The sequence below is a fragment of the Schistocerca nitens genome, chromosome 1, assembly GCF_023898315.1.
Source record: "Schistocerca nitens isolate TAMUIC-IGC-003100 chromosome 1, iqSchNite1.1, whole genome shotgun sequence".
Taxonomy (NCBI): Eukaryota; Metazoa; Arthropoda; class Insecta; order Orthoptera; family Acrididae; genus Schistocerca; species Schistocerca nitens.
This window is the reverse complement of record NC_064614.1, coordinates 247,246,659-247,260,021: the sequence shown is the minus strand read 5'-3', so window position 1 is coordinate 247,260,021 and position 13,363 is coordinate 247,246,659. Positions and strand designations below refer to the sequence as shown.

The 13,363-nt window shown below is 39.2% G+C and overlaps 1 protein-coding gene across 2 annotated transcripts in view; it reads left to right on the top strand.

The window, feature by feature from the left end:
- Window positions 1–72: 72 nt before the first annotated feature.
- Window positions 73–13,363, top strand: part of LOC126246874 (RCC1-like G exchanging factor-like protein) — a 117,151-nt gene continuing 103,860 nt past the window's right edge. Inside the window, exons 1-2 of one of the 2 annotated variants that reach the window (XM_049948430.1) lie at window positions 73–230; window positions 1,388–1,478. The gene's annotated coding sequence lies outside the window, so the exon portion shown is untranslated. The remainder of the gene's footprint in view (window positions 231–1,387; window positions 1,479–13,363) is intronic. The other variant, XM_049948429.1, reaches the window with a different exon arrangement.

Genomic DNA, 13,363 nt, shown 5'->3' with positions numbered 1-13,363 from the left:
AGAAGTAAGCGCTAGATTTGAATGTTCAATGGCTTTAAAAGTTAAGCACTGCCAATGTTACAAAATCTCTGGTGAGAGTTCAAAACGGAATGTTTGTTTACAAACACAATTTGACAAATTTCAAAAATGTGTCACGAATTTGCTAAAAGGCACTTTGAAGCTACGGAACTGGAACTGTTTGTTACAGTCGTTTTACGCGTAATTTAACGTTATAGTGTTATTTTTGTAAGGTAGGTACATGTCACAAAAAAGTCATTTTTCATAACCTGCCCTACAGTACAGTGCAATTATTTGATTTTTTTCCCCCAAGGATAAGACCATATAAACACTAGCATGCGAAAATACGTAGACCAGTTTTAACTACTTGAACTGTCATGTCAGCATTAGGTGGTTAATTGATAAAGTAATACAGACATGCCGTTTCGTAAATCTAAGGACAAAGGAGACTCGTAAACGATGTCGAAGCTGTCAGTTGCCCAATTATCAACCGCTGTATATTATCTATCAGGTGGTTATGAGAAATTATTCAGCAGCATTTGCTTTACAGCTACTAAACCCCACATTGCAGAATGCGGTTCCATCACTCCTTGCATTGTTCAGATTCGCCTCATTGCTAACAACGTTTAAATACTGTACTAGTTACATATTCCTGAAGGCCGTCATTGATATTATAGGCCTTGACAACACAATGTATGAAAAAAAGTCCGTGTACCTCAAGATCGTTACCATATTTTTCAAATGACATTTCTCAGCACGGTGGACCTACCAACATAACAGCTAACACTTGTCATCTAGGTTAGGCCTGATCCTATTGGCAGCTTGATAGCAGCTACACCCACCGCATTGTCTACAACGGTAGTAGAGCATTATTCTTCATCAGTAGCACTTAGTTTCCATCCTGGACTGGTTTGGCTGTTCCCAAGCACATTCCTTTAGGGATGTTTTCTGAATTCTTATAGATTGGTGATTTAAAGTTCTCCTTGCCCTCTTGCAATGCTTATGATTATCACTGGTATGTAGATTTCTTATTTTGCGAAACTGAAAAACTTTGCAACTGACAAAAATTTTGCAGTTTAACTGAGCATCTAGGTTCATGGGAGAAACTCATCTCATTGATGATGGTGGGATAACTCATCTTCAGCAGCTAACGACTGCCTAGAGAAATATCCGTTATGTGTGATTCTTGGGATAGCTTTGTCATTCTGGAGCCTCGATCTTCCACAGTCTACTACTGCATGTGATGCCTGCAAAAGAACGAATCCAAGAGTAACATTATGACTGCATTCTGTTAAAACAACAAGTTATAAGGCCTCTGATCTGTTATTGATAGTTATTCTTTCAATATATGTTCCCTTTGGCTAATCTGTTTCCCATTTGTGACTTTCAGAACAATCACTTCCGTATCATGGAACATAGTCCTTGTTCACTGGACATTCGACATTACAGAACAAGAAACCCTGGATTTGAATAGTGCTCAGGTAGATTGGCTGTCGATGATATCAATAAGATTTCCTGACATCTTGGATGACAGTTGTCCATGGAGGATTTTCATATGTGGTGGTGTCACCTCTATACATGGTAGCCTTGCTTAATTTTCTTGAATTCGGCAGTTAGGTGAGTGGCTGATATCTCTTTATGGCAACAGGGAATGCCTAAAACATATTGGGGAGTGACGTAATTCAAGTTATGGTGATGAGATTCATTCCATACATTGACTATAATCATCTGCAATTGACTGGCATCAATAGGACTGTTGTGATGTTTCATGTTTTGCAGCATAATAACCGTTGAACACTTTTCTTTTTTCTCTTGAGTAGTGTAGGCCTACAGTAAATCCAGGACATCTACAGTGGAAACATACTGACATGTTTTCGTCTGTCCTGCTAATGTCTGTTCCTCTGTGGGGCTGCTTTATGCTTGGTGGAGAAATTTGTTTTACCTTTGTTGGTCAGATGCTGCATTGATGTTTGACAGCGGCACCATAAACCTTTGTTATCCAAGTCCATTCTTCATGGTGCTTTAGACTGGTGGTGGAGATTGGCGCTAAACATTGAAATGCCTCTCCTTCAACATTTCCTGTCACCTCCTGACATGGGATCAACATTCATTGCTGCTATCTCTTGTGTACTCGGTTCGATAGTTCTGGCTGCCATAACCTGCTGTAATTATCTATTACTACCTGGCATTTGAGAGAGTCTAGGTCATGGTGGTTTTCCACAACAGCCATAGGGGGACATTCAGGATTTGGTCGTACCTCTTTCATCCATCTGTTTTCTGTTACATTTCCTCGACAACTTGATGAATTCCTCTGTTGTTACATCCTTTACAAGAAGAGCTTGGCACATGTCTTCTGTGACTCCTTTCATAAAGTGTGAGATTTTGTCAATTTTATCACTTTCACATTCACCTTGTGACAAAGGGCCAATACATTCTGTATGTAAGACTTGAATTGTTACCTTGTCTGAAATAGTGTGTTTAGATTATGATAACCATTGCTTTGTAATTCTGAACTCCCGCTTCCTGATTTAATGTTCAGACTAACCATGTTGGTAGTTCTTCTCCATTGCAACTGTATCTTTGTTGGAAATTAGTATATCCACCAGTAGCCAGATATCAGCACATGCATCAGAACCCAGGAGAGCAGAAGGGCGTCTTGCAGAAGAGAACACAAAACCAAATGGTAGTTGGCCAAACATGGCTGACACAGTGGACAAGAAACAAATAGGACAAGCCCAAAGCAACGTGTGCAACAACAAGGTGCAAGCCAAAACCTTCATCACAACAGTGTCAACAGGCCAAGAACAAAGAGAGACACAATCCAAAATGCGACCAGAGAGAACAACCAAGTACCAAGCAAGTTTGTTGTGGAATACTCCATTAGTACAGCGATGTACTATCAGATGCAATTACAGAACTGACTAACCATTCGCTGGGTGGCTGTATTTATACTGTCAGACAGGACAGCATTTCCAGGATATTCACATGGTGAGACGGGGATGTAATCGCTATATGAGCACAGTTCTGTGGTGATACTATGCTATCTAATGCGTATTTCTTCCAGCAGACATTGAAATTTCACAGAGCCTGATACCAGAGAAATTTTAAAACTCTATTCTATTTTTGACTTTTTACCAGTTAATAGGAATTGTTTCGTAATAAATCGGATTATACTGCTCTTTCAGATACAATGAGTTAATACTTCTAAAGATTGTGTATTCATACATGAGCAATGACATTACATGTGTTTTGTATAACATTGAAATTTGACAGTTCTGTTCTAATCTGACAGACAGAATTTCACTTCTTTTCTTCCATGGTGTTGCTCTCATTGTCCTGAAAGGCACTGTTTCATGGCGTGCCTCACTTCTCTGGTCAGGCAGGTAATGCAGTGCATAGCGTAAATTGCCTGAAAGAGCTGTGACATTCATCCAAAGTAAATGCAGAAATAACAATAATTTTTCCAGCTATTTGTGCCTCCAAAGTAATTATTTTCATAGGGGTGATCATCAATCATTGGCTAAGTAGACATTGGGTATCACATCACTTTACCAAAATGAAATTTTGCACCACATATTCCCACCCTTATGTGTATCATGTCACCATCACAACTCTACTACATAACTAAACAAAGAATATTTGTAATTATGAACAACATTTTGTATGGGTCGACAGAAGCATCCGATCCCACGCGTTGGCTTTGACCCGTGACGTAAGGGTGTTGTCGTGTGTGACGTCATGACGGCGCGGAGTTTGGTTTGAGTGTGGCTGTCTCCAGTTCTGTTTTATTTTATTTTATTTACTTTTCTGATCTGTTCGTTCTATCTCGTGAGATTTTTTTTTTTTTTTTAATTTAAAAACACTTATTACTTATTTTAATTATCTGTTTCCTCCAATTTCTGTTTTAGTTTATTATATTTATCTTTCTGATCTGTTCGTTCTATCCCATGAGATTTTTTTTTTTAAAAAAAGACAAAAAACACTAATCAGCTACTGAAGCATCTTTATCTTCTATGGGTTGCAGGGGTTACGACCCCTGGAGAGGTGGGTGGGTGTTCATGCATGGCTGTCTTCACTTACACATTGTAGCTATGCAAGGCATCTAAATTTGTTTATATTTAGTTTGCCCACCACGCAAAACACCCCATTTCCCGCGCTTGTCCCGTTAGTGTCATTAGGCTTCTTGTGGAAAGTGTGTGTGTGTGTTTTTGTTTCCGCCATATCTGTGACGTCATGGGTCAAAGCAGACGGGCGGGATCGGACGCTTCCATATTTCCTTTTGTATTCACAAATGGAAATAGTGACAACTCAGCTCTTTATGGTGTCACCTTTCAAACCTTGCCATGTAGAAACTGGTAACATATAGCAGTTGTATACCACTTTATTCTTTTATAAAATTCAATTTTTTAACCTCATTAATTATGACATTGTCATACCAATACATAATCATTATGTGTGGACCAACCATAAAGAATCAGTAACCACTAAGCTTTGTAATGTAACTGACCTTGACCTTGATCGAGGTTACATAAATGTCACTGCAAAGTAACCAAGGTATAAATTTCACTAGTACAAAGGTCATAGAAAATAAGTTTTCTGCTAATCATAAGAAAAGTATAAAAACTCTATAATACTTACCAGTTTATAGTTCCATAGTAAGGGTACATCTCCAGTCTGAGAATATTTTCATAGATATTTTAGGCTTTCCAAGAGCCCTTACATATCTGTAATGTCTATCGAAATACCTGTTATGTACACCAGTTTATAGTTCCATGGTAAAGGTACGTCTCCAGTCTGTGAATATTTTCATAGATATTTTAGGCTTTCCAACAGTCCTTACATATCTGTAATGTCTATCGAAATACCTGTTATGTACTGTACACTGAAGAGTTTCATATACTTTTATCGTAGTTTTGAGTAATATTGTGGTGCACTTCAGTGGTCTAGGAGTAGCGTCCTTGACCAGTAATCAAAATGTCCAGGATCTCAGGTTCAAACCCAGCCACAGATTACATTTTGAATCAAAATCATCAGAATTGGTGGTTGAAGACTTCCAGCATGAGAAATAACCCTCATTCTGCCAGCAGCCTTGTCAAAGAGGGCAGAAGAGCAAAAGAGGTACAGGACACACTTTTACCCTTGGTGTGGGAAACTACCCCTAATAGACAGGAGAATCAGCAGTGATGAATGTCATGAGGATGCAGAAAGGAATGCAAACCACTGCATTAAAGACACACAGTTTGAATCCACAAGACAAGTTGTATGTAACTGAAAAAGTGTCATTGGCAAAAGATTCCTGATTAGGCCCCCATTCGGATCTCATGGAGGGGACAGCCAAGTGGGAGGCGACCATGAGATAAAGATGGAGTAACCAATGAAGAAATAACATTCCATGGGTCAGAGCATGGAATGTCACAAGTTTGGATATAGAAGGAAAGCTAGAAAATCTAAAAAGGAAAATGGAGATGTTCAATCTATATGGTTTGGGGTCGGTGATGTGAAATGGAAATAAAATAAGGATTTCTGGCCATATGAATATGGAGTAATATAAACAGCAGCAGAAAATGGAATAATGGGAGTAGCATTAATTATGAAGAGGAAAGGAGGGCAGAAAGTGAGCTACTGTGAACAGTTCAATGATAGGGTTGCTCTCATCAGATTCACCAGCAAACCATTCCCGAGAATGATAGTTCAGGTATACGAGGTGTGTTCAAAAAGTAAGGTGACTTTATACTTTCATGAAAGAATATTTATTTGTTCATCAATATTCAAGTTGTCCCCTTCAAAGTAATCCCCTCAGATACAATACACTTGTGTCAACGCTTCTTCCAATCCTTGAAGCACTTCTCATAAGCACTTTTTCGTACAGCCTTGAGTACTTCCAATGATGCAGTTTTTATTTCCTCAGTCATTGAAAATCTTCATCCTTTTATAGGTCTCTTTAGTTTTGGGCAGAGGAAAAAGTTGCATGGGGCAAAATCTGGTGAATATGGTGGCTGAGACATGATTGTCTTGTTGTTTTTGGCCAAAACATCTCTCGCAAGCAACAATGAATGAGCAGGTGCATTGTCATGATGCAAAAGCCATGAATTGTTATTCCACAATTCCGGACATTTTTTGTGTATTGCTTCTCGCAAACAGCACATAAATCAATGTAATATTCCTTATTGATTGTATGACCTAGAGGCAAAAATTCATGATGCACTACACCATTGTAATTGGGAAAATCAGTAAGCAAAACTTTGACACTTGATCAAACTTGGCGTGCTTTTTTCGGTCTTGGCTCTCCAGGATGCTTCCATTGGGACGATTGGGCTTGGATTTCGACATCATAACCGTAAACCCATGTTAAATCACCAGTTATGACCATTATGGGCAAATCGGGCTCATAATTGATGTCATTGAAGAGTTCCCGAGTGATGCTCATGCAACGGTTCTTCTGATCAAAATACAGAGGTTTTGGAACAAACTTCCCTGACACATGTCTCATTCCCAAAACATCCGAAAAAATTGCATATCACGAGACAACCGATATGCCAACATCCTCACCAACTTCTCTTACAGTAATTCTATGATTTTCCAAAACAATTTTCTTCACAACTTTGACGTTATCATCTGTTGTTGATTTGTTGATGTGCTGGGGCGTCCAGAGCGAGTTTCGTCATTGGCATCTTCTCGGCCATCTTGGAAGAGCTTGTATCATTTGTAAACTTTTTTTTACTTAGAACAGAGTCACCTTATGCCACAGTCAACATCTCAAGTGTTTTAGAGCACTTGATTTCATTTTTCACACAAAATCTGCTGCAAATTCTTTGCTCCATTTTTTTATAATAAGCAAAAATCGCTGGGCATACTAAAACACGTCTAACCTTTCTGTCGAAAACAAATGAAGTATGGTGTACACTTGAAAATGTGAGCATGTGTTTGGGACATATGTACAGATGTAAGAAAAAAGATTGATAATTGAATGTACATATCCCATGCAATTTGAAAAGTCACCTTACTTTTTGAACAGCCCTCATACATGCTGATGTTACAAGCAGAAGATGAAGAGACAGAGAATGTATATGAAGATACTGAATGAGTAATTTAGCACATAAAGGGAAATGAAAATCTGAGGGACTGGAATGCAGTTGTAGGGGAAGGAATAGGAGAATGGCTGTGAGAGAATATGGTCTAGGTAGTAGGAGTGAGGTAAAAGGAAGACTTCATTGAGCTCTGTAATAAATTTCAGATGGTAATTTCAGCTTGATTGCATCATGGTCAGACAGAGAGTTTGAAATCAGGTATTGGATTGTAAGAAGCAGGTAAAGACTGAGATCACAGTTTAGTAATGATGAAGATTAGACTGAAGTTTAAGAGGATCATCGGAAGAATGAGTGTGGAAGGGAATGGGATACTGAAGTACTTAGGAATGATGAGATGTGTTTGGGGTTCGCTAAATATATGGATATGTGATAATAAATACCATTTCAGTTGAAGAGGAGTGGACATCTATAAAAATGGCAATCACACGTGTCTGACAGACAAATATAGGTATAAAGAAGGTGAATGCGAGGAAACCTTGGGTAACCAAAGAACTACTTTAATTGATCAACAAAAGAAGGAAGTACAAAAATTCTCAGGAAAAAACTGGAATATAGCAATATAAATATAAGAAGTGCAGGGAAGCCAAGGCTAAATGGCTGAAGGACAAATCAGAAAACCTTAAAATTAAAAACAAGGTTGGCAACATTAAGAGTGCAATGGAAATTTCACAGTTAAAAAGCAGTGGAGAGAGCAGATATGTAAGAATAATACACTGAATGCCTCTTTGAGATGGAGGACTTGTCTGACAAAATGATAGAAGAAGAAATTGGAGTCATCATGGAAGACATAAGGAATCCGTTATTAGAGTCAAAATTTAAAAGAACTCTGGAAGACTTGATATCACCAAGGCATTGGAACCCCTGAAACCATTGGGGGAATGGCAACCAAACAACTATTTAAGTTGGTGTGTGGAATATATGAGACTGGCGACATAGCCATCAGACTTTCCAAAAAATATCCTCCATGCAATTTCAAAGAAAGCAAGGGCAGATAAATGTGAGAACTATCGCACAAGCAGCTTAACAGCTCATGCATCCAAGCTTCTGGCGAGAAAAATATACAGAAAAATGGAAACAAAAACTGAGGATCTGATAGATGGCAATTAGTTTGGCTTTAGGAAAGGTAAAGGCACCAGAGAGGATTTTGTTACCTCTGATGTTGGGTTTGACGAAGGAAGCAAGATTGGAGAAAAATCAAGGCACACTTATAGGACTTGTTTACCAAGAAAAAGCAGTTGACTATGTAAAAGGTGCAATATGTTCGAAATTTGAGAAAAACAGGAGTAAGCTGTATGGAAAGACAGGCAATACACTGTGTGTACAAGAACCAAGAAAGGAAAATAAGATCGGATGACCAGAAATGAAGTGCTTAGATTAAGTAGGGCATAAGACAGGAAGGCAGCCTTTTGCCTAATCGGGTCCATGCAGTATTTCTTGGTTTCCATAAAGCATTGACTCAGTACCACATCTAAGCTTATTGTCAAAAGTGCATCATATGGGGCATCAAGTGAAACGTTTTTTCTGGATTGAGGATTTTTGGTTGGGAGTACACAGCATGTTATCTTGAATGGAGAGTCATCATCAGATGTAGAAGTAACTTTAGGTGTGCCCCAAGGAAGTGTGTTGGCACTGTTGCTGCTCATGTTGTATATTAATGGCCTTGCAGACAATATTTACAGTAAAATCAGGCTTCTGCAGACAGTGCAGTTATCTATGATGAAGTACTACCTGAAAGAAGCTGCATAAATATTCAGTCAGATCTTTATAAGATTTGAACTTGGTGCAGAGATTGGCAACTTGCTCTAAATATTCAGAAATGTAATATCCTGTGACTGTAATATCAATAAGTCTTTGTTGGAATTGGCCAACTCATACAAATGTAATGCTTTATAGGGATATGAAATGGAATGATTACATAGGTTCAGTCATGGGTAAAGCAGGTAGTAGACTTCAGTTTATCGGTAGAATATTGGGGAAGTGCAATCAGTCTACAAAGGAAATTGATTACAAGTCATTCATTTTATGTGACCAGTTCTAGAGTATTGCTCAAGTGTGTGGGACCCGTACCAGATAGGACTGACGGGGGATATTCATTGTATACAGAGAAGGCCAGCACGAATGGTTACATGTTTGTTCAATCTATGAGAGGGTGCCATAGAGATACTCAAGGAACTGAACTGGAAGATTCCTGAAGATAGATGTAAACTATCCCGAGAAATTTTATTAACAAAGTTTCAGGAACTGGATTCAAATGATTACTCTATGAATACACTACAAACCCCTACTTGCTCACATAGGAATTGTGAGGATAAGATTAAAATAAATACTGCACACATAGAGGCATTCAGACACTCATTCTTCCCACTCTGTGGGTTTGAATGGAACAGGAAGAAACTCTAATAACTGGTACAATGGTATGTACCCTCTGCCATGCACTTCACAGTGGTTTGCAGAGTATAGATGTTGATGTCCATATATAGCGATAGGAATGTGGGAGGAAGGGGCGGCAGGTGCAGGGGCTAGGCATGTGACACAAGGCCTCTGGAGCCAGACAATTTGTGCGATGCACGATGAAGATTGTGTGGATAGGGAGAGGGTGACAGGGCAGAGGAAGGGGAAGTTGTTGGGTAGAAGGTGTGGGAACAATGGGCTATGTGGAGACTGAGGGTAGGAAGACTGTGGGAAGGAAGTGTTGCGCAAGAACAACTCTCATCTATATAGTTCAGAAAAGCTGGTGTTGGAGGGAATGATCCAGATGGCAAAGATTGTGAAGCCACCATTGAACTCTTGTGTTACAATCAGCAACGTGTTGTGCAAATGCATGGTCAACTTTGTTCATGGCCACAGTTTGGCAGTAGTCATTCATTCTGGTGGACAGTTGGACAGTTGGTTGGTGGTCATGCCCACATAAAATGCTGTGCAGAAATTGCAGTGGAGTAGGTATATGACACATCTGGTTTCACAGGTGAACCGGCTTCTGATAGAATAGAATAACCCTGGACAAGACTGGAGTAGGATGTGCTGGGGCAAGTCATGAACCTCACACACACACACACACACACACACACACACACACACACACACACACACACACACACACACGACTGTAGCCTCTGACAGCTGAAGCTGGCCAGGAGCATGAGGAATGTTTAGGGAGGCGGCATCAACGGTGACAACTTGGGATCCAGGTAGTGGTGGGGGGAAGGGGGGAGAGGAAGGCATTTTTCAGCCAGTGAAGGAAGCAGTTCGTATCTTTTATATGGCAAGCTAGACTATGAGCAGTTCATTGGAGGTGTTGAAGCAGAGATTCTTTCACAGTAACCAACTACAGTGGGATGTTTCAGAGCGCTTTGTAAAATTGGAACCAATGCTGCAGATGCTACTTGAAGTGGTCTTTGTGATGAAAGCCACTGGCAAAATTCGCTGAAACATTGTTTCATCATTTTACAGGAGATAGTCTACAACATAAAATTTTATGCAAATTGACTCTGGTCACAAAAACCTAAAAACAGACATTTGATGCAATTATTAAACAGATTTTTATTCAGGCATTACCACTAAATAGTTGAAACTACCTGGAAGATTAAAACTGTGTGCCAGACCAAGACTCGAACCCAGGACCTTTGCACTTTGCAGGCAGGTGCTCTACCATTTGAGGTACCCAAGAACGACTCATGTCCTGTCCTCAGCTGTACTTCTGCCAGTACCTTGTCTCCTACCTTCCAAACTTCACAGAAGCTCTCCTGCAAGCACATTCTGAGATATCAAGGGATCACCACTTAAGCATTTGAGGGAAGTGGGGGGGGGGGGGGGGAGTAAAAATCTTAGAGGAAGACCAAGAAATGACTTAGATTGCAGTGTCTTGAAAGGAGGGTATTTGATGAACATCAACAAAAGCAAAATGAGGATAATGGAATGTCGAATTAAGTCGTGTGATGCCGAGGGAATTAGATTAGGAAATGAGACACTTAAAGTAGTAAAGGAGTTTTGCTATTTGGGGAGCAAAATAACTGATGATGGTCGAAGTAGAGAGGATATAAAATGTAGACTGGCAATGGCAAGGAAAGTGTTTCTGAAGAAGAGAAATTTGTTAACATCGAGTATAGATTTAAGTGTCAGGAAGTCGTTTCTGAAAGTATTTGTATGGAGTGTAGCCATGTATTGAAGTGAAACATGGGCGATAAATAGTTTGGACAAGAAGAGAATAGAAGCTTTCGAAATGTGGTGCTACAGAAGAATGCTGAAGATTAGATGGGTAGATCACAAAACTGATGAGGAGGTAATGAATAGAATTGGGGAGAAGAGGAGTTTGTGGCGCAACTTGACTAGAAGAAGGGATTGGTTGGTAGGACATGTTCTGAGACATCGAGGGATCACCAATTTAGTATTGGAGGGCAGTGTGGAGGGTAAAAATCATAGAGGGAGACCAAGAGATGAATACACTAAGCAGATTTAGAAGGGTGTAGGCTGCAGTAGGTACTGGGAGATGAAGAAACTTGCACAGGATAGAGTAGCATGGAGAGCTGCATCAAACCAGTCTCAGGACTGAAGACCACAACAACAACATAGATTGCAGTAGTTATTCGGAAATGAAGAGGCTCACACAGGATTGAGTAGTATGGAGAGCTGCATCAAATCAAGCTTCCAACTGAAGACCACAACAACATGCATTCTGATGTTGTAGATTTTGGATGATTCTTAGAAATAGTGGCATGTCTGACACCTTCTCATGCCAGAAGCTCTTTAAAGCAATTTCTTACAAATTACATTCCGTTATCTGTGAGTAAGCAGTTGGGGCTTTCCCATGCTTGCAAAGTATTCTCGTAAATGACATTATAGTAGCAATGTTTGCCACTTTTATGGGATATAGTTTTACATGCTTCTACGAACATTCTATTGCCACAAATACATGTGTAACTCTGCATCTACCCTTACACAAAAGTCCAAACAAATTGGTTGCTGTTAAATTGTTTAGAACTTTTGATGTTACTGGACACATTTTATAAGTTACCTGTCTATTGTCTTCTTTAACTTTTTGATACAGCTCACAAGTTTGTAAAATTTTCTGTACCCCCTTCTTAAATTCTTAAAATACTAGAATTGTATCATACACTTGGTACACTTCCTTATCCTAAAGTGTCTGTAGTCTTTATATGAAAACCAAATCAGATCTTGTACTGCTATTTCAAGAATTCATAACTTCCAATGCTTTAAATCCATATTTATTCTCCAAAATAAGTATCTTCACATAAAAATCATTTATTCTTTTCCTTTTCTGACAGTGTTCCTTGTTTCCATGATAAAACCATATTACCAAAATATTCATCAGACTTCCCTCCTTCTTTTATATTTCTAGTTAGAAGTTATATCTCATTACTCTTCAGCCCTGGGTAAACACTGCTGTAAGGCGTATTAACACTGAGCTGAACAGGATGCTCCAGACACCGGCAAAGTCTCACATGTGTGTTGTTCCAGCTGATGCTATTGGTAGGTGGGGTTACACTACACATGGCCTGCACCTTAATAGGAAGGGGAAAGATAAGTTAGCTTCTCTATTAGCAGATACGGTAAGGGGGGCCACAGTCACACAAGGGGTGATCCCTGTGGTTATTGGGACCAGACAGACAGGTTTTTTTAGGTTAAAGCCAAATTCCAGACAGACAACAACCAAGGAAAATAGAAGAAAAGAAACTTCATGCACAGTAAATGTGTGTGGACCTGGTACTCGATGATTTGGGAAATATCAACTTACTTCACCAAAATATCAGGGGAATAAAAAATAAAGTAGATGAGCTGATAATGTGTTTAGATGATCTCAAAAATAAGAATGAGGTTGATATACTTTGTCTGAGCACCATGTAACTGAGGGGATGGAAGATGTCAGTATAAATGAGTATAATTTAGCATCTTACACTTGTAGATCTAGTATGGATAAAGGAGGAGTTGCCATTTTCATAAAACAAGGGTAGAAATACAGAACTGTTGAAGTAAGCAAATTTTGTGTTGATCAGCACTTTGAGGTTTGTGCATGTGAACTTCAGCTAGATAATGTTGTGTTGATATTAGCAACAGTGTACAGGTCTCCACCAGGAGATTGGGAGCTATTCATAAGAAAGTTGGACACCCTATTATATTGTCTGTCAGACAAAAAGAAGAAGTTATTAATCTGTGGTGATTTCAGTGTTAACTTTCTAAGCAATTCTGATAGGAAAAGTGAACTAGAAGTGTTGTTAACAACATATAACTTAGAATCAGTGATCAATGTCCCCACACGTATA